Source organism: Hylobates moloch, unplaced genomic scaffold (genome assembly GCF_009828535.3).
Source record: "Hylobates moloch isolate HMO894 unplaced genomic scaffold, HMol_V3 SCAFFOLD_9, whole genome shotgun sequence".
In the NCBI taxonomy this organism is placed as follows: Eukaryota; Metazoa; Chordata; class Mammalia; order Primates; family Hylobatidae; genus Hylobates; species Hylobates moloch.
In genome coordinates, this window is record NW_026652284.1 from 106,243,549 (window position 1) to 106,264,399 (window position 20,851).

Below are 20,851 nucleotides of genomic sequence, written 5' to 3' on the forward strand. Positions count from 1 at the left end.
TAACCAACTTATATAACTTAAGCCATATAACCCAATAATTCTTGAGATTTGCAAGCAGCTAGCTATCATTATCTGAAGTTCAGAGGGGAGACTAACATGCTTTGCCAATATGAAGCAGAATAAGTCATCATATCCAAGTCTAGGGACTCTATGGTCAGTGCTTACTGCCTCATTTGTAGTAGGTGTGGGGCTCAGAAAAGAGTGGTTGATTTTGAATGCATAAGTGAAGGTATTTGTCTCAGGGTATATTTGTGCATGTGTTGGAGATTTTATTTCTGAGAGAGTGAGTAGAAGATCATTTCTGTCTACGTATTTCCTGAGACTCTTCCTCCATCTAATCAAAGGCCTTCTCTGCTCCAGTCTTAATGTATATATTCTTTCTATATACTCTCCTTCTAACTTTCACCAAAATGGTGATCTCTAAAATTGCTCTGGATGTCTATTTCCGTGAAGAGAAAACTGAAAATATTTAGTTCTATCAGCAGATCTGGTTGTCACCAGCTTCTGTCAATCACAGAGAGCTTTAATGAGGGGAATGAAAGTTAGTCTAAATGTATGTAAAGAAGGCATATAAGTCTCATTTTTCAGAGTTCTGCATTCCTTCAGCTAATAGAGTGTTAAGCCAAATGCCATCTGGATTAGGACTGGCACATGAGATAGTTGATCATGAACATGTTTTAAGAATTAACCTTACGGCAGATGTGGAGAGTTGACTCGTGAGGGAGTCAAGTGTGGGTGAATATCTTCCTTGTGTGGAGAGCCAAAATGATATGGGCATCCTTTAGGGTCAATAAGCATAGGAAGATATTCCTGGGTAGCTTGTAGGTTTTATGTTCCCATAATAGCAGAGAATCCACTCAGTGGCTGACTTTCAGATGATTCATGGTCTCTCTATTATACAGAAGACTCTTACCAAATATCCCACCATGGCACTGTGGAATTGTCTGTCCTTTCCCTAAATGCTCAGCTGTATTAGGACTGTCAGATTTAGGTGCCATAGCCTAAGAGAAGTATGAATCAGTTGGAATATATCCAGCAGAAAACATTCATATGATGAATGTGAACATCATTTTAAAGAACAATTGAGAAGCTGTGAAGTTTTAAGCTAAAGTAGCAGTGACCCAGAAATGCAAACACAAGCACAATAAATCAAATATGCAAACATCTATTTCTGCAAAAGGGGGTTACTCTTGTTCTGTCCAGCTCCAGAGAGAAGGAAAATGACCAGAGGTGGAAGTGACAAGGGGGAAAATTACAGCTTATCTTGATATGGAAGAACATTAGAATTGAGCAGTAGAAGCAGTTACTTCACAAACCCCCTGTTTTCAGAAGTGTTCAAGAACACTATGTTAAGAGTGTGAAAGTCCAGCAGACAAGCCCCATCAGTAGCAGGAGTCAACAGACCTGGGAATTTGGGAGCAAACTGAGCAATTTTTCTTGAAAGAGGACCCATGAGTTAGAAGAGAAAGGCCTTGACCTTATGCCAACAGAGAGTACTTTGAGGACTCCCATTCTCCCTGTTTTGGGCCCTGAAATCCTTGCATTAGTCATTTTTCTAGTTAGCAAGTCTTTGAAGGCCTCGAAGACAGATGTGATAGCAGTCCTTTATCCAGGGACTGAGACCAATCCCTGCTTAGTCCAACAGTTAGGACTTAGGAGAGGGGACTCTGGTAGATTTGGCCCAAATTAACAAGCATGGCCAGGGCTGATATGAAGCCTGGGGAGGAGGAGATTCTGAAACTAAGAGCTGTGGGTGCCAAGTACCCACAGCTTGGACCTAGTTGTCATTCCTGCCATCTGGAAACTCACCTTTAAGAAGAGGTGCTTATGTCTATTAGACTTTCATCACAGTACGTCTGGAAGTTTAGCTTAAAGAAATGATGACTCAGAAGTGGGAATGGACATATGAGAAAGGCCCATCGGGTAGAAGAAGGGTTAGACTCTCTCCACCCAGCACTAGAGGAAGGAAAATCACCAAGGGTGGATATGTTGAGGGGATGAGGTTTCAGTATAATCAATAGCTGGGGGGACTTTAGAACTACTGAACAGTGGAAATAGCTGCTTTACAATAAGTCCTGTCGGTAGAGATGTTTAGGGACAGATTGTCACTTCAGGGAGGAGGAGCTGTCATTCATTCATCATTTGTCCTTACTGAAGTAAGAATTGAGATTAAATAAACTCTAATGATGTGTAGGAATTTGGATAAAATGTATTTTCCTGAAATTTTGTGAAACTACAAAACACTTTATTCAACATTCCTGGATGCACTAAAAACAATAGTTCTCCTCCACATGTATCTGATAATTCTGATTGAATTGTCTGTGCCAGAAGACACTATTATCTCAGCTGAGGGCAGAGACTGTGTATTTATTTTTCTCTGAATCCCTAGCCCATAGGACACTGCCTACTGTAGAGTAGGTATACAACAAATGTTTGTTGAGTGAATGTCAAATTAATTTTGTTAATTCTATTGCTCGAACATGGACAGAGTCCCCTCTGTGTGTAAGGTATGCCTACTCAAAATATATTGATAGCTAACATTTATCAAATTCTTGTTATTGGCTAGGTGCCAGGATTTCATACACTGTCTCATTCAATCCCTACAACCAATCCTCTTAAAAAGATCAAGTAGATGCTCTCACTACACCCTTTTTACTAATAAGGAAACTGAGGCATGCAGAGGCCAAGTAGCTCCCCCATGGTTACACAGAGAGTAACTAGATGATACAAGATTTAAATTTAGGTTGTGTGACTACAAAGCCAACAGAATTCATTATTACAGTATAGTCTCAGTAAAGGAGTGATCATTAATAGTGTAAAATATTTTTAAAATATAGCTAACAATTATTGCATGCTTTCTATATGCCAGGTCCTAAGCATTTGACCATTTATTCCTCACATTAGCCTCATAAAGTAGGTACTATTATTGTGCCCATTTTACAGATAACAAATACAGTCTAAGATTTTTGGATCTGGGCTTATCAGACTGTCAAACTTATCCTCCGAATGTTATGTGATCTTCTTCCATTTTTAGGGGTACTGAAGGAACAAGTATCCCCCAAAATGGAAGAAGAACAAGACACTGAAGGAGCAAGAACATTTTGGGGGATACTGAAGGAACAAGTCATGACTCCTCTTCTGTGAAGTGTGTATGTTACTTTAAGAAAATTATATTCCGATTTGACCTGGCACTGGATCTCGGCTCATCCGACACTCTATTAGGATAGTACCATTCCAAATGTTCTTTATGCATGCCTTCTGGATATCAATTAGTTATGAGTTCAGAGGCAGGTTAGAGGTGACAAGGAAACTCACAAAGAACTAAAACATTAGGATCAAATGGAGATGGGTTCTGGGTGAGGCTCACTATTGTATTAGCTATGGGAATACTAATAAAGTCCCATATTTGGAGGCCACTTAACCTCTGCATAGCCTAGTTTCACCGTCTATAAAATGGAGTAGCGGGAGTAATTATACCCCTTTCTTCTTATCCATTTTCTCATTAAAACTTGTAACTAACTTTTTAAATGGGAAGAATCAGGTGTATTAAAAGACAAATGGAATTAGGTGGAGAAAAATTCGTGCAAGCCTCATTTTATGATGTAGCCTTTGTTTTATGAAACTAAGTCTACCTCAAAAGCGCATCGGAGCCTCAGAATCCCACAAAATATGGCCCCTGACTCAGAGCTGGAAGAACTCAACCAGATACACGGGCAGACTTAGGTTGTCTTGGGCCTAGAACTTATACAAATTTTGGACTCTCTTTAGGTAAAAGAATACAAAATTAGACACAAATGAGATTTTGTCATAAATCTTTAATGTGGATTAAATTAAGTCACATAAGAGATAATTCACTTCTTTTAAAATACCTTCACCTAATCAAAATCAATCATACTTCTGAAATAATTCCAGATCTCATACATTAAGTTGAAATCAAAAGCTGTGGATTATGTTATAATATAACAAGCTTGGCTTTGTGGAAAGAGGCATAGCTTCCCTCTCCCCCCATTGGTTTTATATATTTGAGGTCAAAAGCCTTCTTCTGAGAAAAAGAGAAAAGGGTTGATAAGTGCAAGAGTGCATGTGTGCCTGCAACAGCAATTTGGTGTGGGGAGTTCTCGAGGACAGCAAGGATGTGAGCCATAGCAGGAAATCAGGAGGAAGCTAGGTGTTCACCACATTAACCTTATGCATCACCTGGGCAAGTCACTCATTAAGAAAACAGTCTGCCTCTCTTGGCCTGGGAATCCCTCCTGAGTGCTTCTAGGCTGTGAGTGTCAAATTGTTCTTTAGAGATGCTGAGCAGAAGAGGATTTTCCATTTCATCTTTTGGCCTTCCCTTCTCCCTCTCTCAATGAGGACCTGTGCTACCTCCTGCCGGAGTGTTGTAGGGAAGATTAATTAGCTAATATTGGTTAAGGGCCTTTGATGATGACTGCTAAGTGTTTGTACCGTGTAATTGCCATTTTTTCCAAGGAAATGCCCATATAGTTACTAATTAGGCATTGTTGAAGCACCTCATGTCCCATTATTTTACAGTTGTCTTGTAATTAACTGGCATGAGTTCCATTTCAAATGACATTTATTGTCCATTTCCCTGGTTTAATTTTTGGAAATTTTATGGGAAGCCTGGGCATTGTTTCTTATTCACTGCAACTTGAATAATTAACAAGGTAAATATGGCTTTGGGTGGTGATACTGTCAACAACAAGAGTACTTTAGAGATTTTAATTAAGAATGCTACTGCTGTACTTTATGTGAAAGTTTATTATGGTGCCTAAGCACTCTAAGCGCTCCTTCATTGTGGATTGTGGCTCATGTCTGAGTGTTTGTGCCCGTGTGTGTGTGTGTGTGCGCTTGTATGAATGTGTAATTTTTATGACAAATGATGCAATATGAGATATGAAAACAAAGTCCTCCTTTGGCTTACCCTTCTCAAAGGCACAAACTGGAGAAGCTGATTAATTAATATTTTGCCATTTTCTTACTATAACCTAGAGACTTGAATTAAATCAAACATCACTTGTTAAACGTCTACTATAGTATCAGTTTTGGACTAGATGTGTTTCACGATTTCTTTAATCTTTACAACAAGCCAATGAGGTCTCTCACAATGACAAGGTGAAGATTCAGAGAGGTTAAGCAAGATGTACAGAGCCACATGGGTAGTAATAGAAGACAGAGCTCAAATTCAAGTCAGCTACACTCTGAAGGCTGGGCCCTTTCCATGCTATCTCTCAAGCAAAATTACTGAGCTTTCTACTTGGAAGTGAGTCTTGGTCACTCCAAAGGCCAACTCTTGCCTTCTCCAGGAAGTCTTGAACGATCATTTATGTAAGTCCGTCTTCTCACCTGTACTCTTATATTACTTTCTATGGCTTCTCATAGTTTGACTTTTATTTAAGCTGTGTGCCGGTGGCAAGGACAATATAATGTGACACTTAGAAAAGCATGGACTTTGGAGACAACTGGAATGTATTCCTTATTCTGCCTTTTCCTGTCTGAGTCATTTTGGACAAAATTCAGCACAGCTTAAGATTCACGTTGTTGATGTGAAGACGAAAGGAGAGCATGTGTGGAAGGTTCTCAGAATGTGTCGTGGTACATGGGAAGCACACAATATATGGTGGCTGGTTAGATGGATAAAAACAACATAAATGGGCCGGGCAATGTGGCTCACGCCTATAATTCCAGCACTTTGGGAGGCCGAGGCGGGCAGATCACGAGGTCAGGAGATCAAGACCATCCTAGATAACATGGTGAAACCCCATCTCTACTAAAAATACAAAACATTAGCCGGGCATGATGGTGGGCGCCTGTAGTCCCTGCTACTCGGGAGGCTGAGGCAGGAGAATGGTGTGAACCCGGGAGGAGGAGCTTGCAGTCAGCTGAGATTGTGCCACTGCACTCCAGCCTGGGCGACAGAGCAAGACTACATCTCAAAGAAAAAAAAAATAAAAGAAAGAAAATTGTAGTGTTGATAAAGAAAACTAATCTCCACTCATTAAATTAATATTTTGGTGCTGTTTTAGAACCTCTGTCTGGGTACATTTTTTCATTTAACTGCACTCCAGCCTTGGCAACAGAGCAAGACTCTGTCTAAAAAAAAAAACCATAAATGAAGGAATGAATGGCAGTGAACTTTGTTCATTTATAGGATCACCTCTCCAAAATTGCACTCTGTATCAGTTCAAAATGTAATTTTAAAAATATAAAAATGAATCTCATAAAGACTTGAGAAAGACAAGTATATCTGACTGAGTTCCAGGCTGCCCCACTGTAGTAGAAAAACCTGACTAGGTCACACTGATTATAATGTTGTATACAACTTCTTAAAAATAATGGCCACTGAGACCAGAATATGGTGATTATTAATGAGCTGAAATATGGGGTCTATTGTGTTGTGAGTTCCTCCAGCCTATTTCATGAATGAAATAGAATGATGGAGACCAACAGGAGACCTGGACTTGAAATCACAGGATTCTTATCAGAATTTCAATTTCAATTCCACCATGTGTAATTATCTATGTGACCTCTATACGCAATAAGCAGTAAATTTCACGGAACTACCAAGACTCCAGGAAGCGGACTCTGAATTGGAAATTTATTTGTGTAAAGTTTATTGGGGTTTTTTTCTGGAGCAGGACCTGTCAGGGGGTCAGAGAAGCAGGATTGGGTCATACTGGTTACAGGTGACTTCCCAGGCATTTCTGGAGGGCTGAATTGAAGAAGGAATGCCAAAACTTTGAAGCTTTGCAGACTGTCCCCAGGAGAAGGATGTAGCATTAGACAGAGCAGCTCTCTTTGGCCAAGAGAGGACATTTCCTGAGAAGAAACTTGGCTGTGAGATGTCAACAACCCATAATTCCAGCAGCCATGGGCATGAGTTTCTCATTTCTGGAATCTGAGTGGAGCACTACAGCATCCACTACAGTGGTGAAAGAAGGATTCGAACTCAGGAAACCTGACCCCTCATGATGTCATTATAATGTCTTTCCTTGCAACTCAAATGACTATTATCATTTTCACTTTACAGTTCAAAATATAGAACCTCAGAGTTAAGTAACTTGCCTGACATGCCAGAAATTGTAGGTCCCAAGATATACAACTAAAGCCCATGCGCATTCCCTAGGACCATATCTGCCTACTTTAATAGCAAATGAAAAGTCACTCAATAGACTGCTAAATTGTTCAACATGTAATCGTTTGCTAAATCTCAGAAGATGCAAGGGGATTATGTGTGTATGTACTTGCACGTAATGTTTTAGAACAGGCAGATATTAGCTGTTTCCCCCTGGATGGTGGAAACACTCAGGACTTCAGAGGAGTAGCAGCAGAAAACCGTTACAACACACTTCATATCAAGCAGATTTTGTGAGTCAAGTAATTGCTTGTAAACATAACACCATGCAATAAAACCTGATATATATTATTTGGACTTCACAAAATAATTCCATATTATTTCTGTGAGTTTTTTTTGTGTGTATCTCTTTTTTTTTTAGACGGAGTCTCACTCTGTCGCCCAGGCTAGAGTGCAGTGGTGTGATCTCGGCTCACTGCAAGCTCTGCCTCCCGGGTTCAGGCCATTCTCCTGCCTCAGCCTCCCGAGTAGCTGGGACTACAGGCGCCTGCAACCACGCCTGGCTAATTTTTCGTATTTTTAGTAGAGACGGGGTTTCACTGTGTTAGCCAGGACGGTCTTGATCTCCTGACCTCGTGATCTGCCCGCCTTGGCCTCCCAAAGTGCTGGGATTACAGGTGTGAGCCACTGCACCCGGCCTTTTGTGTATCTCTGATGTTATGATGTACTCACTAGGAATATGAAGGTAAATGGAGCTTATAGATTGGTGACAGAGTTGTGTTGGATTTGGACTTCAATACTGCAAGAGGTTTCTGCAGATGTGGTCACCCAGAGAATATCATAAACAGACAGAGAATAGTCTTAAAACTCAGCCCACTCCATCATCCCAAATCTGAGATAAAAGGAAGGGAAGGAGGGAGGGGATTTACTGAAAGCAAAAACTTATTTGCTCCAGCCTGGAAAATGTCCTACAACCTATGGAGCTGTATTAATGTGTAAGTGGAACTCAACATCAGCGTAAATCCCTGCAGGGTTAGTTGGCATAATCATCAACCTACCCACTCACAGGATGCCAGCTTCTGGGCCACAGGAGCTCATGGAAGCACAGTAGCACCATGAAACTTGTCTTCATAACAGGACTGGTCCATGCATCCACTTCTTCCTCCTCATAGACCACATCTGCTGTGGGAAGTTAGGGCTTCACCCTGAGGTTCTGTATTTTCAACTGTAAAGTGAAAATGATAGTGGTCATTGAGTCTAACCATCTCCATTTTCTTAATATTTGCTCTCATCAGCCTGGGCCGCCGCAGGATCTGTGTGTCTGCCTAAAGGCACAAACAGTTCTCCCAGGCCTCTCCCAAGTAAAATGTGAGAGCAGAGTCCAGCAGGACACTGGATTTGCAAGTAGAATGACATGGACACGAGTCATGATTCCATCACTTTGTTACCAGTAGGCTACTCAGCTTCTCTGAGGTTTGATTTCTTTATCTGCAAAATGAGGTTGGATGAGGGATAATAATAATCATTCACAATTGTGAGGAGCAAATGAGAATATTTGTGTTTTTTAGAAGGAATTATATAAAAGTTCCATACAAATAATGATGTTGAGCTGGAGGGCTGTGCGGATGCATTTAGCTTGGGAAGAAGATAAGCCTTTACTTGGAGGAAAAGGCAGAATCACAGCAGTTGGATTTGTTCTGAAATGAATACAAGACACCTTTGTAAGACAGACTGACAAATTAGTCTGCCCTACTCCTCATGTGCTGGCTGTCAACTTGCACCCCACTGCATCCTGTGCCCCATGTTCAAATGCAATCAAGGTCAGAGCAAACAGTCACCCATTGCAATTCTAGAAACCTGTTTTCTCCTATCCATTGCACATCTCAACCCATCACATTAGAATAACAGTCAGATGCAATTAGCCCCAGACTATTTAATTACCCAACGGGTTTCCATATGTCATTAAGCATCGTCCTTGTGAGATCACAAGGGTGCTGCACACACAAAATGGTCATTTCCTCTGCTTTGCACTTTCAGCGAATAAGACTTGAAATCAGGTTGTCATGACAGTCTTGATTTAACATATCCAATTCCAGTAATTTAGAACTTTCCTTGGATCTGAAAATGCTCGGGACCCATCATTGAGTGTCTATTTTGATTTCCCTGGAGGTTGAGAAGGAGATGCCTTTCCAGGCTTCTGAGAAAACACATCCTTCTTGGACCTTCACTTCCTTGCACAGGCTATTCTTCTTGCTATCAATATGTTTCCTTCTTATCTTTGTTGGCAAATTCAGAACCCAAGCTTCAAATTAACCTCAGGTGGAACTCACCTGTGAGTAAAGGTTTTCCTGAAGTTTGCAAAAGCAGAGAGAGTCACAGTCATGCCCCTTGTTCAAAACACTTCTAAGCACATCAGCTCCAAATTCCAATTCTGCAGTTATTTGTTTAACTATGTCCCTTTCCTGTAGACTGTGAAGTCCTTGAAGAATGGCACTGTATTTTGTTCATCTTTTTGATTCAGAACACTTAGTGTGGAATGAGCCTGAAATTATAAATTGAATAGATGAATAAATATACATAAACATAAAATAGATACTGTTTTCAAATGTTTATTTTCAACAGAAATATTGAACTCATTGTCTTTTGGTGAGTTGAGTTTCATTTTTTGAACACCATGCAAAATTATGCTGCCTATTTTTCAAGGAATAAAACAATGGAAAATTATACCAGAAAGATGAGATTTCTTCGCTTCCTCCTTTCTCCACTGCGGGTAAGTTTATTATTTTTTTTTTATTTGCACTTTAGCTATGGGCTGCTATAACATGCATAATTATTTAGTGGACTACTAGATTTAATGATAAGGTCTGTCTGATACACAGGATGATGTCTTCGAACTGTCACAGCTGAGTTGGGAGAAAGATATAGCTCAAGATGAATGGCTGAATTCAGATTAAATCATCACTCTTTGGGCATCTACTAAAGATTGGATATGGTGCTGAAAACATCACCTTCATTATCTTAATAGTCAATTGACATTAGCACTCCCGTAGTGCCAGGGTAGAAAGGGAGGCTCATAGAAGTGATTTAATTTGCTAGAGATGACCCGGCTATTAAGCATATGCTGAGTCCAGATATCTAGTTTCACACAGACTGGAAATGGGCTGGGATTCAGAGAGGACATGGGAGTGCTTAGCTAGTGGATGTGTCTCCGAGATAGCCAAGATCCTGCCAACCCTGAGGCTCTGTGATTTGCGTGGCTTGTGAGGACCTCTACTGGCTAAACTTCCTGGGATGATAAAATGCAGTGAGGCTGGACACTGGGGGGAAGAAGGGCAAAGGATCTGAGTTTGAGTATTAGTCTAGTCACTTAATGGATGCATTGGGTGTTTCTTGCTTCATGCCACTGTTCTGCCTATGTCCTTCCATGGCTCCCCAGTGCTCTTTGCACAGAGCTCATGAATCTGTCAGTTGCTGCATGGCCTGCCTCTCCTTCTCACTCCAGCCTCAACTTATTTCATACCCTGCTCCCTGCCTTGGGGCTGGCCAGACCAGGAGGCTTCAGAGCCTGCTCTCTCTTGCCTTTGCAAGTGCTGTTTATTCTGCCTAGAATTCTCTTCTCATCTCTCTTGTGCCACTTAAAAAAAAAAGGCTTTTCATCTTTCTTTCAGCTCTCAACCCAAGCACCTGTTTCTCAAGGCAAGCCCTTCTGCTGCCCCAGGGCCAGCTCAGCTTCCATTATGAGTCCCTGATACTGACCTGTCTTCCTTTCCTTCAGAGCCCCTCACTTGTTTTGCAGGTAACATTCACTAATGGATTAGGTAATTAATACTGGTCTTTCCTTTTAGACCGGAATCTCCATAAAAGCAGGAACAGCGTAGCATGGCTGGCACAGATCATGTTATCTACTCACAGACAGCTACTATCTAAACACTTGCTTGCCCTCTCTGAATCCCAGATAGTCTCCACTCTCTGTGAAACTAGATTATGGTAGCTGGCAAATCAAAATTTGTGATTCAATTTCAAAAAACTGTTTGCCATGTCTTCAGAGTACGAACTCAGTTCGAATCTACAAACTCTAATGGGTCAGATGACTAAGAGTGAATGAATGGAGAAGGAAGGAGTAGACACAACTGGGCTTATCATTGCTTAGCTGTCTGCAAGGCTTGAGCTGCAGAGTGCTTGCTATTTTGTAAGTTTTTGACCTCTGAAGGAGAATTCCAGAGCTGGTCTACTTATCTAATTACGAGCCCATGTTCACAGTAAAATCAATTCTTCATGTAGTATGGGGTTGAGGGATCGGTAAAAGCATTGACTTTGCAACCAGACTGCCTGGATTCTACCACTTATTTGCTCTGTGAATTTAAGTGACTTACTTAACCCGTCTCTGACTTAGTTTTGCCATCTGTAAAGTGGGGGCTATTACAGTATTTATGTTGTATGGTTGCTGTGAAGATTAAATAATTTATATTTATTTTACAAAGTGTTTCTAATAGTTCCTGACATATAATGCATGCTATATAAGTAATTTCTATTATTTTTATTCTTTTGGAGATGGGACATACTATGCCTTTTCAAGTGCCAGCCCCTATAACCACTTCCTTCCCGGGCATCCTCCCATTTCCCCCAGTAGCTGTAGCTGTTTCTGCCTCCCTTCTAATCTGAGTTGCTAAAATTTGAGTGTGTCTTATGTGTTGGCTTATGACAATATTGGTTGTTTCTTCCCTCTGTATTTTCCATTGCAAAGGCTTAGTTCTCCACTAGTAGGAAATAGTCCTGTTGTCTCAATTATACTTGGGCTCTGCCCCAAGAAAATTTGATTCTCCAGATGCAATCAGGCAACAGGAACAATGTTGGGGAGGTGAGAGAGCTTGAGGAAGGTGGCTTTTGCTGGTGGGAGTCAATACAGCTCAGCTCCCCTGCGCTAAGTGGAGTTGCAAGTTCCAATGTGAGTCTGTGTGCTCACTCACTCTCCCCTGGCTCATCTCTCAGTGGGCTCCTTGGCTGGCAAGCTGGCATTACACAAACAGGAATGCTAATGAAATGCCTTTCCAAGATGGGTGCCAGGCAATTTAAACACACAAGTAGTTATTAAGGTTCTCTAATGGCATAAGAGAGTTGAGACTAAAGTCTGAGCTGGCCAAGGCAGAGAATGTTGTCTGGTATGGAGGACAGAATCCAGGCTGTACCAAGTAAGACATTGGTGACCTTAGGGAAAGTCCCTTCCTCTCTGTGGCCCACCCCATGTGTTAAAGGAGAAAGTTCATTCACCCATTCAACACATATTTATTGAGCTTCTACTGTGTTGTAGGCACTGCTGGAGAGATGAACTCTCAGATGTATTATATTGAAGTCATTTTGTGAAATACATGACTGAAAGCTCAAATATGGTGAACTTGGGGACAGGAGCAGATGGACTGCATTATCTTAATCTGTGTAATCAACACATGGCAGAAAGCGTGGTGCATAAGATGAGCTCTGGAAATATTTGGTGTTCTTTTAAAAATTCTGCTTTTGGCTTTCTTACTTTCTAAAATGTTCGTGTACTATTTAATCGATGTAGTTTTTCATATTGATTATTTTCTTCCTTCTATTTACTTTGGGTTTACTTTGCATTTCTTTTTCCAACCTTTGAAGGTGGAAACATGAACCACTCTTAGTCTTTTATTTTTACAAAGTTGTAAAATTTCCTCTAGCACTGCCTTAGTTATGAATAATTTTTTTATTTGCTGTGTTTTTACTATGATTGTTCAAATACTTTAATGTCCTTTGTGATTTCTTTTTCAACCTATGTGCTGTTTGGAAGTGTGTTGTTTAATTTCTAAATATTTGCATATTTTATGTTTTTAGTTGTTGAATTCTAATGTATTTCCTTAGTACTCAGAAATACAGATGGCAAGCACTGTGGTATTTCCTGTGAGCTCTAGAAGAGACGGGCTCTATATATGTACAGCCCAGCTTTGGGCCAAGGATCCACTCAGATTTCCCCATACAGCATTCTGAGGACTCTTGTCTGAATAGTACCCTTCTCTTTGTTAATTTGCCCTGCAAATTCCAGTTTGCATTCGCAGCTCTCAACTTTAATCTCTGCCACCCCAGCTCAGCAACACTGCTGTGCTCTCCTTGGGCTCCATCTCCTTGTGACATGCAGATCCCTGAAGGTTCCCTATGGCAGAAAGTTGAGAAAACATTGAGCTCACCACATGTGTTTGCTTTTTTGCTAGCATTATAGTCCTCTTCCAAAAAATGCTTCACCTATTGTGTTCCATTTCATAGTTGTTTACCTTTGTGAAGGGAGGAAGAACAGTCTAGGTAACACCCATACTCTGTTGCAGCCAAACCCAAAATATTACTTTTTAATTTAATCTTATTTAAGTTGCTAATATCGACATAACAAAGTGGGTTCTGAAAGTTTAGGTTTTAAAATGCATATTTTTTAATTTTCAAAATGTGCTTATTTTGTTTTTACCAGGGCCATCTTTTTAGGTTTTTAATTTAACTTTTCTTTGCATTACTAATTGTGATTTATTTCTGTTTACACATTTTGAAGAAAAAAATTATGAAATCATCTTTTTCTCCATTTGTGAGCTTCCATCATTTCGAGCAACTAAGTTGTGCCTGCAATTGCTATATAAAACCTCTTTCTAACAATATCTGAACAGTGCTTTTTACTTGATGCTTTTTAAAGATAACATAAAGAACTAGTTACAAATGACTAATTTAATACATAAGATCAACTGTGAGTGACTTACTAATTGGTTTGCTTAAGAACAATGTTATCATCTCACAGTAAAATGATATCCTGATAAAGCTGTAACAGGTCGATGCCTCCTATCTCAGCCCACTCAGGTGACAGTGAGTCCTTTAGTAATGTATTCTGGGTAATATTGCTGTCTTGTGCTTGCTTAGATGTTCTTACTAATTCATTTCTGATTTTACACATTTTGCTGAATCTCTTCTGTGGTTCATGCTTGCCCATGCCAGGTGTGCCAAATAATTCTGTTTCAGATAAGTCACTACCTTGTATCTGTGTGGAAAGTGTAACTCCAGAGACTTCTCAAATTCTTTGTTTGTAATTCCTTATAGAACACCAATTATGAACAGCTTTCATTTATTGCACTTTTAAAAAAGCTATTTATGTTTCTATTGCCTATTGCATTCATCCATACAAATGCTGAAATTTGAAGGATTTTTTTTTTTTCCTCCTTCAAAGTATACTCTGCAAAATTACTTTGCTTAAGCTGTTTGTTATCTGAGAATGGCTTCTTTCTCTGGCAAGGAGAGGGGCTTAGGCTGTTTGGGTTTGGATGAAAAAATAATACAAGTTTATGCTCTCTAAAAAAGCCTGTTTCACTTGGTCAAAAGTTATTGATGCTATACTTAATTCCTGTGTCATATTGTAAAATAATTCCTAGATGTAATCATCTTAGGTTTTGCCTTTACTTATTTAATACTCATTTAAGATGGCAAACATGATTTAGTAACATTTATATTTTGGTTATTTGAAAGCTTTTTTTCTTACTTATTGATTCTTTCATATATTTCTAATAGATAAGACTGCTAGCTCAGTGAATTCTGGTAGATGAGGTATTATTCTATCTTCTACTCACTTGTATTGATTCATCCAGCAGATAGAATTTAAAATCACAAATGCTACTATTTTAGGGAAAAGAATCATGCTTCATACTCTGGAGGATACAAAATAAATTGCCAGTGCTCAAGTTGCTTAAAACATAGCTAAAGGTCAGGCAAAATTACATGCAAAATTAAATGACAACTCACATTTTTTAACTGGAAAAAATTAATGAAATTTTGTAAAAAATAAATGGTTGGGCAAATAATGTGGACAGTTCATAGAAGAAACTGAGGATTGGAGTGGCTAAAAAAGCTTTTTATAGAGACTGTGTTGTCAATTGTATAACCTTTGTATACTTATTATACAAAGAAAAAAACCCTTGCTGCTTAAACCCTGTGATTGTGTTTCTGCGCAAAGGTTTAGAAGGCTCTTTGTTCTTTGAAATACAACAGGCCATGCTATCTAAGTTACCATCATATCTGCATCCTATGTAATTCATAACATCTCATCCCTCTGCTCTCTTTGTTCCAGTAGAGAGCCTTGTGCTTTCTAGAGCCCCAACTTTCCACTTTCATTGTTGCCTCCTCACTCGCAAGGCTGTCCAAGGTTCCCTTGAGGCCAGCAATGGGTTCAGCTCCATATTCTAATTCCAAACAAGGTTGCAGGCCACCATGGACTTCTATGTCCAGGTCGTAAGTGCTGGGATAGGCTCCAGCCACCCATGCCCCTGAACTGAAATAATGGGGTAAATCATTATCTTATTTGAAAGACTAGATATATGTAAGATTTTTCATATATGTGAAAGATTATATATATGAAAGATTTTTCATATACATTATATATATAAAAAATACATATGAGAGAGAGAGCACACTCACATTTGTTTCAATGTTTACCATTAGAAGTGCTTTGGTTTTTATTTAGAAGTTTGGTGATGTTTCTGTGACCAAAAATATGCTGTAGGAACTTTGTTTGTATCAATGAACCTATTTTGTTATAAATCCTTTCACTTAAAGTCACAGTTTTCAAGAACCTGTGGATGATATTGAGGACTTGATGTATTTTCAGTTTGTCCACATTTCATCCACATTATTACCCCATGGAGTAGATACAGTAATTTTTATTTATATTTCATATATAAGACTCGGTTATTGAATAGGGGAAGGTATAACCCAAGACTTCTGACTTGGATTCCAAGGCTCTTTCTTTCACCCTCTACCTCAATTGGAGGTCTAAAAATTGGAAAACAAGACAAAGAGAATATAAAAGATAGTGTAAGACTTTTCTTACATCAAAAAAAGAGTCAGAAACAAAACTTCATTTTTCAATGTGAAGGAAGTTTTTTTGTGTGTGTTTTTGTTTTGTTTCCCCATGGTTTTGAGTTTTCCAACTTTCTCGCTTTCCCTCCTGGGCTAAAATCCCATAAATTTCCTTCAACTGATTTCCAGCTCAATTATGCAAACTCAAGAGACTTGTGTAGCTTGAATGTATTTGAAGATAACCCTTAATTAGTGATGCTTGGGTGAAATCCTCAGGCATTGGTATCTCATTCGTTTTACTGGGGCTCTGGTATTTTACTTAAAGGATCAGCAGTGTGTAATAACAAGGTGAATTATGTGGTCATGACCTGAAACTCATTATGATCATCATATAACTTTTGATTCTTTCCCCTCCCTTTGCCAAAGTCCTTGGAATAGGGGAATAACTTAGAATGTAAAACTACTGTGCCTCCAGATCTTTTTGACACAAATTCACTCCACAAATATTACCTATGCATGATCATGAAGCAATGATACTTCTGTTCTTCTGTCTATGATGTGGTTATAAGGCACTTTGTCCACTAAAGTAGGACATGGATGACTGGAGGTGTCAGAAACAGGAATGGTACCTGCCCAAGGAAGGAGGGAAAGCTAGGGTGGACGGATGGCTGGTATACCTGGGATCTGATAGGGAAGGGCTAGACAGGTGGCTGGTACAGCTGGGATTGGAGTTCAGTAGAAGTGCACAGGGATCTACTCAGAGGAAATGATTGAAAAGCCTGTGGGTTAACAGCATCAGGGTCAACTGTCCACAAATCATGAAGCCCCAGTTTCTGAGCTGAGTTGAAGAGCAGAGAGGAAAAGAAGTTAGGAAGGGCTAAAAAAAGCAGGACAGTTTTAAAGGAGTTACATGACTGAAACAAGAATTTGAAACAAGCTCAAGGAACATGTCAGAGATTCAGTTAACTGGAGTAGAGAATGAGATCCTGGCAGAACCAGTAGCAAATATTTCTTTATTCTGTATCCATGTATTAGACAAAACCTGCTTGTATCACATCACAGGTAAGAGTAAGTTTATCCATTAAATTCACAAAGGCTTTTTGAGCACTTATCATGTTTGTAGTAGGTGATGGGAATTCAGTAGGTGAAACAGAAAGGCATCCTGCTGTCAGGCAGTTTATATCCTAATGGAGGGTGAGCGACAATAAACATAATAAATAGTTGAAGTTAAATAGAGACGACATTTAGTATGTAAAAGGTATTGTGTAATGTGAAAAACGGGTGTAGGATAAACAGTATTGAGAGTGCTAGGTGTTCAATCAAAATGAATGCAGACTTAGGTAAATGGAAACTTTACTTAAACAGCAGGGAGAATGCTTCCATCTCAGAAATCTCAAGTGTCTCAAAATCAAACAGAAGAGGACATATCTTTTGGAGAGAGGGAGAGGTAAAACTGACAGGGAAATTCGTAGGGGCAAAAGGCAAGAGGGCAGGGTAAGAAGGTGGCAAAATCAGGTTGCTTCAGCAGAGAAATGTTTTTCTTTGTGGTCGGCTGATTCTCGGAATGAGTGTTGAGAAGGATATTCTGCACCTGAGGTGCTTAGTGCTTATTTAAACTTGAGGGCAAGTCAAAATGTAGGGGCCTGTAGGGAGGGGAGAAGTCTGGCTGAAGTTTGGTCAAGCCAACGTTAATGGGCAATGGTGAGCCCTTGATCACCAAGGAGACTGTTTATGTGTCATATTCAGTAGAGTGGTCCAGGAAGAGCTCATTGAGAAGGTGACATAATAGCAGAGTTGAAGTAAGTGAGAGAGCAAAGTCTAGAAAGCTGCAAGGAAGCAAAACATGCTGATATCAAGAGAAAACCATTCTAGGCAGAGGGAAAGGCAAGCACTGAGGTGAGAGTGCAGCTGTTGTGTTTGAAGAATAGGATTTTCCAGAGACTTCCCTGATAACATCTTCTATCCCACATGCTCCTTTGCTGTGTAACCTTGCCATGTTATCATGAGCAAGTGGAGTTTATTACTCCATGCCCTCAAATCCTGGCAGGCCTGGTAACTGCTTTAACCAGTAGAATATGGTAGAAGTGTTGATGGGCCTCTTCCAAGCATAGTCTTTAACTGGCTTGACACTTCTACTTCCTGCCTCCTATAGCACTTGCTCTTGGGACTCTGACCCTCAGAACACTGAATGTCATAACTGCTGTGCTATGAGAAGCCCAAGGCATGTGGAAAGGCCATGGCCAGAGGCATGTAGGTGCTCTTGTCCATAATCCCAGCTCAGCTCTCAGCATCACCTGTCAGTCACTGCAGTGAGCAAGCTACCGTGGATGTCAGCCCATGGATCCTTCAGATGACTTCAGACTCAGCTGACATTGGTCTGTAACCACACAAGAAGCCTTAAAGCACAAATGCCCAGTTGAAGTCAGTTAATCCACAGACCCAATAGAGAACATAACAAATTGTTTTAAGCCACTTAATTCTGGGTGGCTTGTTATGGAGCAATAGATAACTAAAATAAATAAAAAAGAGAACCTGGTAGCTAGAGGAATGTGAGCAAGAGGGAAATTAGCAGGAGATGAAGTCAGAGAGGATTTGGGAAGTTCAATAGGATATTTTCTTGTAACAACTTTGAGTTTTGCTTTGAGTGAAAGAGAGAGCTGTTCTGGGGTTGTGAAAGAGGAGTGACATGATCTGACTTCCATTCTGAAAGGAGCCCTCTGGCTGCCATGTGGGGAATAAACTGTGCATACTTTGGTAACAATTCAGGTAAACAACGGTTCCATTTTAGGTTGGATAGGTAGACAGGTGGGAGATGAGAAGGTGTTGCTGTCTGTAAATATTTTGAAAGTAGAGCACAACAGTGTTTCCTCATAGATTGAGATATATGAGATGAGATTGCCAATAATGTTTGAGATACTGGAAAAGGATGTTTCCATTTTGAACTGAGATGGAGAATACCGCTGGAGGGCAGGCTCAAGGAAGAAGACTAGGGATATATTCGTTAGAAACACTGTTGGCCATCTCAGTGGAAACATCAAGTAGGCAATAGGACACCATAGCTTTGGGGCTGGTGAAGGTGTCAAGGTTGAAGATGTAAATATGGGAGTCAGCAACATGTGGGATTTTTAAAGTCATGAACTAATGAGATCCCCTAGGGAGTGAATGTAGTTAAGAGAAGAGAAGAAGACTGACTGACTACTAACACATTGCAGATAAAGCAACTGGGAGAAGACAAAAAGTTAGCAAATTAGACTGAGAAGCAACAGTCAGTGACATAGGAGAAAAAACCAAGACAAGGAATATGCTGGAAATCTAGCAAAGGGAGCATTTTTAGTAGGAAGAAGTTATCAGCTGGATCAAAAGCATTTAGGTCAAGTAAGAAGAGAACTGAGAACTGACCTCTGTATTCAGCAATGTGTGGTCTTAGCAGAATCACCTAATTTCCTCTTTCTGTTTCTCCTCATACACAACACAATATTTACTGAGCATTTACTATATGTCAGGTACTTCCCAGGCTTTGGGGAGAGTAAACCAAATAAAATCTTCCCTCAAGGAGTTTACAACCATTCAATCGATTAAACAGTATTTACTGCACAATTACTACGTGTAAGACACTGCACTAAATACTATGAGAGATATAAATGTGGGGTAAGACATGTGTTTAACCTAATTGGAAACTTTAGACAGAAACACACAGACTTGTAAATTGCAGTACAAACAAAGCCAACGAGAAATGTCAAAATGAAGTATAAAGTTTCAATAAATGGCAGCATATAAGACTAAATGCCTTGTGATGAAAGGATAAGTAGTCTAAATTGCAAAAATGTAGAAAAGCTTCATGAAAAGGCACACAAATAAAAAAGTGCAGGGTTGGGGAGCCTATGACATAGACATTGGAGGTCAATAAATGAGCAACTCTGAGAAGACCAGAAAATGAATATTAAAAAGTTAGTGCAACGACATGGGTGAACCTGAAGGACGTTTTGCTAAGTGAAATAAACCAGTCACAGAAGGAAAGATACAGTATGATTTGACTTACACAAATATCTAAAATAATCTCATAGAAGTAGAGAGTGGAAAGGTGGCTTCCAGGGACTGGGAGAAGGATGAAATGGGGAGTTACTGTTCGATATGCATAAAGTTTCAATTATGCCAGAAAAACATGTTCTAGAGATCAGCCGTACAACATCGTGCCTATGGTTAACTATATTGTACACTTACAAATTTGTTAAAAGGACAGGTCTTATGGTAAAAGTTCTTACTGCAATAGATAACAAAAATTTAATAATTATTAATTTCTTAAAAAGTAAGTGGAGATACATCAAGAATGGATGGGGCCACTTGTATGACTTTGGAGTTTGGCCTTTTCTGTGCTATGGCAAGGGTGGAGTTTGAGGGATGAAGAGGTTTTTAGACCATTGGATATATCATAAGGTTTCTATTTTAGGATAATTCAATCTAGTGGTGGAAGTTAGGATGGCGTGTGGGTGGGGGATGACAGGACTGAGAAATAATACCGCTGACATGGATTGCCACTTAGAATAATATAGGTATTTTAAAGCCTTTTCAGTCTCATGGAGGCTTTCCCTCTCCACTGATGTGTGTGTTCTTGTACATTTAGGGTGGGATATGTGTGTGTTTAGAAAACATCTCTTTCTGAATGCATTAATTTGTAGGTACTCAGTTTTTGCTGCCAGAAATGGAATCCATTCATTTCACACTCTGGCTGTCACTAGTATTTAAGAATTTAACTGCAACGCTTGGGGTTTCCTTAGATGCTACAACAAAAAGAGCCTAATTTGTTTTAGGATTTGCTTTTATCCTATTTTCTGCAGCACTGAATTTCATATTAGCCATATACTCTCGCCCATAGACAAAGTCCACTTGAAGGAATTCTGGAGAGACAACTGCCTGGCAGCAGAACGGACTGTGCCCTAA

At 39.7% G+C, this 20,851-nt stretch overlaps 1 protein-coding gene across 1 annotated transcript in view; it reads right to left on the bottom strand.

Annotated features, from left to right (window-relative positions):
* Positions 1-9,598: 9,598 nt before the first annotated feature.
* LOC116812709 (uncharacterized) overlaps positions 9,599-20,851 on the bottom strand; it is a 28,362-nt gene continuing 17,109 nt past the window's right edge. Inside the window, exon 4 of the mRNA XM_032758501.1 lies at positions 9,599-9,623. The gene's annotated coding sequence lies outside the window, so the exon portion shown is untranslated. The remainder of the gene's footprint in view (positions 9,624-20,851) is intronic.